The following is a 10,881-nucleotide window of genomic DNA, read 5'->3' on the forward strand; positions in this document are numbered from 1 at the left end:
AGGAGTCTGCAGGGAACTTGAGCTTGAAGTATATAATTATAACTGCTTATTTTGTGTTTAAACAACAATAATTAAACATGGGGTCAATAAATATTTTCTTGTTTTACAGCTGGAGACCAAAAACGCATAGAAAATCAGTCACAGCAAGCCAGTCAAACCAGTCCTGATGAATGAGGAAAGAACATGGTCTTCTTGTGCCCAATTAGAAAAGGCAGATTTCCACTGGTATGTATGTAATCAAGCAATGTAGTTATATGCATTTGATGTTGATCTCTCAAAAGATAACATTATTGTTTTTCACAAACACATCTTTTTTTCGAGCTCCTAGAATTAGCAAATCAACTGTGGCATCATATCTGGAATTTGGGCGGGAAATGACAGAATATGGTGAGTACTGACACCAGCACCTGTAATCACCAACACTATTTCTCTGTTGACTTATTTATTTGTCTGTTTGTTTGAAGGAGGATGAAGCCAGTTGATGAAGAGATTAATTCGACGGCCATCAGGTATCTGCTGTGAAGACGGACAGCTCTACTGTGACCGCTCAGATGTTGCGGCGCAAAAAAGAGCAACAAGAGTTGTGGAGGGATTCTTTTGGCCCATACCTCCAACAAGAATCAATGGTAAGTCCAATGCAAAAACTATAAATTCTAATTCTGTATATTGTTTAATGATTTACAACATTCTATACATGTTTTGTCCCTCCAGGACATCTAGATCAGGTGGTGTGTGAGGAAAGCACAGAGGACCATCAGAGACTCCAGCCAACTGCATGGATCGCTCTCATTGTTACCATCAGGCAGAAGTTATTGCAGAACCTACACCAGCAGACTGCGAGACAAATTCTTTCCACAGACTGAACTGAACTCGTACCAGTAACACCACACACCACATCATGTACTGCACTCTAACAGTTACACTGTCTGGACTCTGACTCACTGTTATTCTGCACCCTGACATTCTGTTTGCACTAATTCATACCATTCTTATCATTATTTGTATCATTGTTTTCATTTTGTGCTCACTATAGCATACTTTTTCACCATATATTGTTCTCTGCATGTACTGAATCCTTTATATATATATACTGTGTATGTGTGTTATATATTTAATATTTTTCATCCATACTGTACTGCTGCAGTTTGCACAAATAATTTCACTTGTACACATGTGATTATGGTATTGTGACAATAAAGTGATTTGAACTGGTCATTTCTTTTGTTCATCACTTGTACTGTAGTGTGCTGGATAACAACTGCAAATTGTTTATGACATGGAAGAAGTTTATGGATAAACAAGTTAGAAGAAGAAAATCAGGAGAGCTCAGATGATGAGCAGGAAACTTAATGTGATTCTATGATGCTCAAGAAATTTGACCCATGACATAACCCATGTTTATTTCTCTTGAATATCATTTGTCTTTATAATCCACTTTAGTTGTCTTTATGATGTATTCTCCAGTAAAGTATTGCACATGATGTTGGAATAAAAAAGTATGTTTGAGTATTCTGTATTAGGGATGGTGTTTGGTGAAAACACCATTTAATTTTGTAAACAATACACCTAACTATCATGAGTGTTTTAATTAAGGCATGAACATTTGGTCATATTAAAGACATTCAGTTACCTGAAGGCAAGGCTGAAAGATGAATTAGAAGAGACTGCATGGACCATATTGCTACAGACACTTCATGCACAACTGAGGGTGATGGACCAGGGAAAGATCAATACTCAATACATAGATGTGAATCTAATCCTGTATTATAAGCAAGATGTGCATGTACGTTACTGATGTTTCACACCAGAGAAAGAATAAATTAGGTGTTTTACATTATGATTGTTTGCATTGCATGAATTGTATCTCCTGGGCAAGGATGAGCTTCAAGCCTGCCAAGCCCAGGTCTCTGGTCCTAAAGAAGGGTAAAGTGTCCGACCGTTTCCGCTTTGCCCTGGGAGAGACCATGATTCCATCTGTGAATGAAAACCAGTCAAGAACCTGGGGAAGATCTTTGATAGCTCCCTGAAGGCCATAAAACAAACTAAGTGCAACCTGACCACCTGGCTCACAGCGATTGACAGATCTGACCTTCCCGGAAAATTCAAAGCCTGGATCTACCAGCATGGAGTCCTGCCAAGAATACTCTGGCCCCTGTTAGTCTACGAGGTACCAACATCAACAGTCGAGGCCCTAGAAATGTCGATAAGCCAGTTCCTCAGGAGATGGCTGGGGCTCCCTCGGTCCTTGAGCAGCATTGCCCTGTACGGCCTTTCCACCAAGCTGCATCTTCCTTTGAGTGGACTAACAGTGTCCAAGTGCCACCAGAAGGTGCATTCAAATCCATATGGCTTTTGCACCATAAATACACACTGTCTGTACCTTGTTTTACTGAAAGACACATTGAAAGTGTGTGATAGTACAATGAAGGATCACAATATGTATTGTTTTGTTTTTTTACATTTGTGTCTTCATTTAGCATCATCACTGAATTCTTGCTCCTGGTCTAATGAAATCAGTGGAGCCCCTTTCAAATGGGAACTGTCTAATTCTTATACTAAAATAACCATGACTTGCAACTTACATATTGGCAAGTTGCTGAAAAGACAATCTCAAAAATGTGACTCAGCACAGTGTGTTGTCAATGAGGAGAAGAGATTTGTGCACATTTTAACTGCCCTTCCATCTCCAGGGGCCCAGTAGTGCCCTGGAAGAGCAAAATAAAATAACATTTCAAATGGCTTTAAATCAGTGTCTTATTATGATGACAAAGAGAAAACTGGCAGGACAAGTACTTTTGCTATGTTAACTGCATAATGTTTTAAAATGTATATAGAAAGGTGGTATAAAGGTGTTTTAAAAAGTGGTCTAGGTAAAATAGCAAATTTCAGCCTGCCTCTTGAATATGCCATAGATGTTTGCACAATGAACATGTTTAGATAAGCTTTGTTAAAAAAAGATTGTATTTTGTCCGATTTCATAATTTAACATTCTAAACTACATTACCCAGAAGCCTTTGCCATTCTATCGATGGAACGCGAAAAAAGATGGCGCTGTTATTTGTAGTTTAAAGAAGATATGCTTAGGGTTAGGGTTAGAATCTCTGTAAAGTGGCGATTACTCACAACATAGCAACACTGTATTGTTAACTGAGGGTATTACAGACGTAATAATAACTGCAAAACGGACTTTGCAACATCAAGCGTTTTTTTATTTAGTTTAAAAGATAGTCCAATTACAGCGAGTTCTACGAGTGCCACGGGAACTTTCAAAGCCAAGGGCATCCCAGCTGAGCAGAGGTACCAAACTTACTTGTCCATATATGGTCATTTATGACAGGATCTTGGGTTCTTGTGGGGAATGGACAGATAATCAGTTGAATGTTCATATAAATCAAAATGTAAAATAAATATATAATAATTAGTTAAACATGAAGTATTTTTCTACTATTCAATTTGGCTTTTGTAACATTTACAGCGTATTTATAGTGGTTAAATAAACAGTTAATCATTTCTGTTTCCTGGAAATTGTCCTTCTTAGATCTGCCAGTTTAACTATAGGAATAATAATAATAATAATAAATCATGAAATCACACATTTTGTAGTTATTTCCCAATGTTTATTGATATGTCAAACCTTTCCCAGATAAACAGTCATTATGAAAAAAAATTAAAAACAAAAACCTGCTGATTATAAAATTGTACAACACTCAAAAATAAAAGAGAATTTGTTTACAGAACATGTTACAAGATGCCAAATAGTATTCAAGGCTCCAGCTGAAAATATATTTTCTTCCCTTTAACAAAAAATTAGGCAAAAATTATTAAGAACAATACTTCAATATTTTACAATTATTACCTCATATGATATATTTCCTGTTTCCTTTCATCATTGTTTGCTTCTATTGTGACTAAACGCAAGACAAATGAATGATTAATAACCATAATATTTATAGTAAGTTGTTAGTGGTAGTTATAAATCACTATATATTGACAGGAGTGCCAGCAGTAGAGATGGGAGTGAGTAGAGGAGAAATAAAAAAAATATATATAATAATAATAATAATAATAATAATAATAATAATAATAATAAGTAGACACATAAAAACTGGAAGACGGCAGTTAAGTACTGAGAGCAGATGTGCCACATGAGAGAAAGCGATGTGGAAGCTGTTGGAAGGGCTGATATTTCTGGAGAGCTGATGAAGAAGGACTTAGTAGTCTGTGAGAAATCCTGCAAGACAGGAAGAAAGAATTAATCACGATGAACAATTTTTCAAAAACAGATGGCAGACACCAACATACTGTAAGTGCAGCATGTATAACAGTAAACAGAATGTTATCGTCTGTTGGTGTAGATGCTGAAATAGTTATTATCATAGACCTTGTTCATGGTGTGACCAGCTTTAAGTTTAAGATATCATGTACTGTTAGACAGTGGCAATTTGTAAAAATTCATAAAGAAAGAACAAAATGGACTTAATATAAACTTTATGAAACAAACACTGACTACTTTCAATGGCAAAATTAGCATGAGAGTTCAGGCAATGGCCAGTGACAAAAGTACAAGTGAAAGTTGTAGAGTTTTACATAACTAGGCTTGTACAAGATGATATAAATTTGCTGATATGCTGTTAATATTATGAATGAGTTCAACATGACTCTTGGTTGGTTGTTCTTTCTGATAGGGCTGTGGAGCAAGCTGTGCAAAATGTAACTGCACTACAGTTCAGTCAAGATGCTCAGACTGACATTGACATACCTTTTTGAAATGTTTGCCTTTGGTCTTTTCCATAAATGCACAATATGGCCCAATTCAGATCCCATGACTGGCGTCCTTTGGTCTTCCCTTTCAGCTGAAACAAAGAGAAATATATACATGTTGAGACAATGTGCTAAAAATAATCTGGAACCAAAATATTTAAGAGGAACGACTGTAAGGAAAGTTATTATCAACAGATTAAATAAGGATGTGTGCATTACATCAAATCAGTTCTAGCTAAATGTCTTCAACGTTACTGAGAAAGATTGAATCATTGAATGATTTGTTCAGCCTCCTTGATAACTTCTTCAAGATCAGCACTGGGAGCTTTGAGTTGAAGTTCCCTGTTTATTCTAGCAGCTTTCTGACAGAATTGGTCAAAATTATGAGATTATGAAAATGTCATAATGGACCACTGAAAGAGAGAGAGCAAAACTATGTGTAAATTAATTATTGATTACATTTCAGAAAAATAGGAACAAGTGATGGCATTTACAAGAGTTGTTTTCTTTAAAGAGCTGCTGGAGTAAATGATCTGATGTAACTGCAAGACAGAAAAAAGATATATTAAATTACAATATTTACAATAATTCACAATAATTATAAAATTCATTTATATAATTGTTTTTAAGTATAAAAGGTGGCAAGCATTGTAATTCCTGTGCTTTACAAATAATACACCGTAAAATCACAGTTAATGGTAAAACTACATTTACAGTTGTACAACCACGGTGAGCATTATGGTTATTGTGCTTTAACTACAAATACCACAGTAAAACTATGGTTACTGAGGTAAAACCATGGTAAATGTTGTTGTTATTGTGCTTTAACTACAAATATCACAGTAAAACTATGGTTACTGAGGTAAAACCATGGTAAATGTTGTTGTTATTGTGCTTTAACTACAAATACCACAGTAAAACTATGGTTACTGAGGTAAAACCATGGTAAATGTTGTTGTTATTGTGCTTTAACTACAAATATCACAGTAAAACTATGGCTACTGAGGTAAAACCATGGTAAATGTTGTTGTTATTGTGCTTTAACTACAAATACCACAGTAAAACTATGGTTACTGAGGTAAAACCATGGTAAATGTTGTTGTTATTGTGCTTTAACTACAAATATCACAGTAAAACTATGGTTACTGAGGTAAAACCATGGTAAATGTTGTTGTTATTGTGCTTTAACTACAATTACCACAGTAAAACTATGGCTACTGAGGTTAAACCATGGTAAATGTTGTGGTGGTTGTGCTTTAACTACAATTACCACAGTAAAACTATGGCTACTGAGGTTAAACCATGGTAAATGTTGTGGTGGTTGTGCTTTAACTACAAATACCACAGTAAAACTATGGTTACTGAGGTAAAACCATGGTAAATGTTGTTGTTATTGTGCTTTAACTACAATTACCACAGTAAAACTATGGCTACTGAGGTTAAACCATGGTAAATGTTGTGGTGGTTGTGCTTTAACTACAAATACCACAGTAAAACTATGGACACTGAGGTAAAACCATGGTAAATGTTGTGGTTATTGTGCTTTAAAAACAAATACCACAGTAAAACTATGGCTACTGAGGTAAAACCATGGTAAATGTTGTGGTTGTTGTGCTTTAACTACAAATACCACAGTAAAACTATGGCTACTGAGGTAAAACCATGGTAAATGTTGTTGTTATTGTGCTTTAACTACAAATACCACAGTAAAACTATGGTTACTGAGGTAAAACCATGGTAAATGTTGTTGTTATTGTGCTTTAACTACAATTACCACAGTAAAACTATGGCTACTGAGGTTAAACCATGGTAAATGTTGTGGTGGTTGTGCTTTAACTACAAATACCACAGTAAAACTATGGACACTGAGGTAAAACCATGGTAAATGTTGTGGTGGTTGTGCTTTAACTACAAATACCACAGTAAAACTATGGACACTGAGGTAAAACCATGGTAAATGTTGTGGTTATTGTGCTTTAAAAACAAATACCACAGTAAAACTATGGCTACTGAGGTAAAACCATGGTAAATGTTGTTGTTATTGTGCTTTAACTACAAATACCACAGTAAAACTATGGCTACTGAGGTAAAACCATGGTAAATGTTGTTGTTATTGTGCTTTAACTACAATTACCACAGTAAAACTATGGCTACTGAGGTTAAACCATGGTAAATGTTGTGGTGGTTGTGCTTTAACTACAAATACCACAGTAAAACTATGGACACTGAGGTAAAACCATGGTAAATGTTGTGGTTATTGTGCTTTAAAAACAAATACCACAGTAAAACTATGGCTACTGAGGTAAAACCATGGTAAATGTTGTGGTTGTTGTGCTTTAACTACAAATACCACAGTAAAACTATGGCTACTGAGGTAAAACCATGGTAAATGTTGTTGTTATTGTGCTTTAACTACAAATACCACAGTAAAACTATGGTTACTGAGGTAAAACCATGGTAAATGTTGTTGTTATTGTGCTTTAACTACAATTACCACAGTAAAACTATGGCTACTGAGGTTAAACCATGGTAAATGTTGTGGTGGTTGTGCTTTAACTACAAATACCACAGTAAAACTATGGACACTGAGGTAAAACCATGGTAAATGTTGTGGTGGTTGTGCTTTAACTACAAATACCACAGTAAAACTATGGACACTGAGGTAAAACCATGGTAAATGTTGTGGTTATTGTGCTTTAAAAACAAATACCACAGTAAAACTATGGCTACTGAGGTAAAACCATGGTAAATGTTGTTGTTATTGTGCTTTAACTACAAATACCACAGTAAAACTATGGCTACTGAGGTAAAACCATGGTAAATGTTGTTGTTATTGTGCTTTAACTACAATTACCACAGTAAAACTATGGTTACTGAGGTAAAACCATGGTAAATGTTGTTGTTATTGTGCTTTAACTACAATTACCACAGTAAAACTATGGCTACTGAGGTTAAACCATGGTAAATGTTGTTGTTATTGTGCTTTAACTACAATTACCACAGTAAAACTATGGACACTGAGGTAAAACCATGGTAAATGTTGTGGTGGTTGTGCTTTAACTACAAATACCACAGTAAAACTATGGACACTGAGGTAAAACCATGGTAAATGTTGTGGTTATTGTGCTTTAAAAACAAATACCACAGTAAAACTATGGCTACTGAGGTAAAACCATGGTAAATGTTGTTGTTATTGTGCTTTAACTACAAATACCACAGTAAAACTATGGTTACTGAGGTAAAACCATGGTAAATGTTGTGGTTATTGTGCTTTAACTACAAATACCACAGTAAAACTATGGTTACTGAGGTAAAACCATGGTAAATGTTGTTGTTATTGTGCTTTAACTACAATTACCACAGTAAAACTATGGCTACTGAGGTTAAACCATGGTAAATGTTGTTGTTATTGTGCTTTAACTACAATTACCACAGTAAAACTATGGACACTGAGGTAAAACCATGGTAAATGTTGTGGTGGTTGTGCTTTAACTACAAATACCACAGTAAAACTATGGACACTGAGGTAAAACCATGGTAAATGTTGTGGTTATTGTGCTTTAAAAACAAATACCACAGTAAAACTATGGCTACTGAGGTAAAACCATGGTAAATGTTGTGGTTGTTGTGCTTTAACTACAAATACCACAGTAAAACTATGGCTACTGAGGTAAAACCATGGTAAATGTTGTTGTTATTGTGCTTTAACTACAAATACCACAGTAAAACTATGGACACTGAGGTAAAACCATGGTAAATGTTGTGGTTATTGTGCTTTAAAAACAAATACCACAGTAAAACTATGGCTACTGAGGTAAAACCATGGTAAATGTTGTGGTTGTTGTGCTTTAACTACAAATACCACAGTAAAACTATGGCTACTGAGGTAAAACCATGGTAAATGTTGTGGTTGTTGTGCTTTAACTACAAATACCACAGTTAAACTATGGACACTGAGGTAAAACCATGGTAAATGTTGTGGTTATTGTGCTTTAAAAAAAAATACCACAGTTAAACTATGCTTACAGTGGTAAAACCATAGTAAATGTGCTTAAACTACAAATACCACACTAAAACTATGCTTACAGTGGTAAAACTACATGGTAAATGTGCGGACTTTTACATGATCGCGCTTATCACGTGACACTGGTTTGGTTGATCTGTAAAGCTGTCATTAGCCACGTGAATATAATTAAAACGGTTTTATTTATTTATCTATTTCAAAACAGCAACAATTAGAAGTTAGCTTAGGCTAATATTAGCAGCTGTGCTAACGCAGCAGCCGACTGTTCTAATTTAAAAGCACGCGCTTCCATTTTAACACATGACCCCACGTACAGAGACGCAGAAGCAGCGAAACAATTAAAATAATGATCTCATTACAAAAGAAAAGATAATTTGTTGCCTTTCTTACCTGTTTGAAGGTGTATATGCATCAAGTGAACGGGGCAAACCGAGCCTCTCAGGTGACGTCACTGCCGTAGAAGATGCTGCGTGCTATTTGTACGCATCTGCTCTCCACAGAAGTTAATGGGAAGGATTGGCGTATCATATGCACGCGAAATTGGACTTTGGCGTATGTATTACACGCAATTGGAAAGTGTAAAGTCGTGTTATTTATACGCAAATTGATGAGAACGGGTTGGGTATTTTTGTCCATTCATCTTTAGCCATGAGCTCCAACTCTTTCAGGTTGGAGGGTCTTCTTGCCATCGCCCTGATCTTTACGTCCTCCACAGATTCTCAATTGGATTTAAGTCAGGACTCTGGCTGGGCCACTGCAAAACATTATTGTTTTTGTCTGCTAACCATTTCTTCACCACTTTTGCTGTGTGTTTTAGGTGCTGAAATGTCCACTGGTGCCCAAGGCCAAGTTTCTCTGCAGACTGTCTGATGTTGTTGTTGAGAATTTTGATGTATTGCTCCTTTTTCATGATGCCGTTTTCTGTGATTAGGTTCCCTGGTCCACCGACTGAAAAACACCCCCAAAACATTAGGATCCCACCACCATGTTTGACAGTGGGGATGGTGTTCTTAGAGTTGAAGGCTTCTCCTTTTATACGGCAAATGAAGGCTTCATCATTGTGGCCAAACAATTCAATTTTTGATTCATCTGACCAAAAAACAGAAGACCAGGGGCCTCATTTATAAAGACTTGCGTAAAAACCATCCTTGATTTTATCTAAGAACTTTTCTGATTTGATCGTAAGAGCGATTCAGAGAAAACGAACGTACCACGAAATCCATGCGTACGCCAGTCATTCGGTTATAAATCACAAACGATCGTGGAATTGTGTGCAGCTGAATGTTCCGCCGTCGAAACGCCCCTGCTTAATTAATTAACATATAAAATGAGCTCATTCCTAAAGCAAAAACTCTGTGACAATGGCAAGTAAAAAGGAGCGCAAGAAATCAAATTATAGTGAGGCTGAACTATCTGCAATACCAGGCATTACCACAAGGAAACGGTCGAACGCCAAGCTGGAATCTGACGTGGAGATAAGTACTTTTCCACGTCAAAGACGGTTTTTATAAATCTGTACTTTGACGTGGATTTGATCGTACGAACACTCTAAGATCAAATCAGTGCGTAAGAAAGTTTTATAAATGAGGCCCCTGAAGTCTTCTTCTTTGTCTTTGCAAAGCCTCATCCCTCCTCCACCCTAACTGCTCACTCTTAATCTATTCTCATTCATACTAGGGACAGGGGAAGTTCTCTGGGTTTGGGCTATATTCTGAGCTCAAAGCCCTCCTTCAGGACAGCATGACAATCATGCTTACTATTTGCTCAATCAGATTCTATGTGAGGGTGAACTTGTGAACTGTGCTCGGTAAGGAGTTTGTGCGTTCGGCTCTAAATGCGCTCGTTGAGAGTATTTCCAAAGCTCCATTTGCATTTGTCTCTCTTCTCGAGGGATAGGGGATGAGCATTTTCACCTTGCGGTTCAGGTCCCGCTGCCGCCGAGGCACGGCAAAGACTCAGATCGCGGGGTTCACATTCGCAGGTCAAACTTGCAGAACAATTTGAAAAGGGTACAGACCCTTTAAAAGCTTCTGCTGTGAGTTTGGGCACCCCTGCACTAGAGGATGCAGCAGAAGTTCCCTAGAAGGTCTCCCAAG

General features: G+C 36.6%; 1 long non-coding RNA gene across 2 annotated transcripts; it reads left to right on the plus strand.

Moving 5' to 3' along the window:
• On the plus strand, positions 1-1,068 carry LOC141340300 (uncharacterized). Of its 2 annotated transcripts, none has more exons than XR_012356550.1 (4): positions 1-225; positions 322-387; positions 465-626; positions 712-1,068. It is a non-coding gene; the product is annotated as an uncharacterized lncRNA (long non-coding RNA). The 2 variants fall into 2 exon arrangements; XR_012356551.1 differs by having other exon boundaries at positions 2-225; positions 329-387.
• The last annotated feature ends 9,813 nt before the right edge of the window (positions 1,069-10,881 follow it).

Source organism: Garra rufa, chromosome 8 (assembly GCF_049309525.1).
Source record: "Garra rufa chromosome 8, GarRuf1.0, whole genome shotgun sequence".
Taxonomy (NCBI): domain Eukaryota; kingdom Metazoa; phylum Chordata; class Actinopteri; order Cypriniformes; family Cyprinidae; genus Garra; species Garra rufa.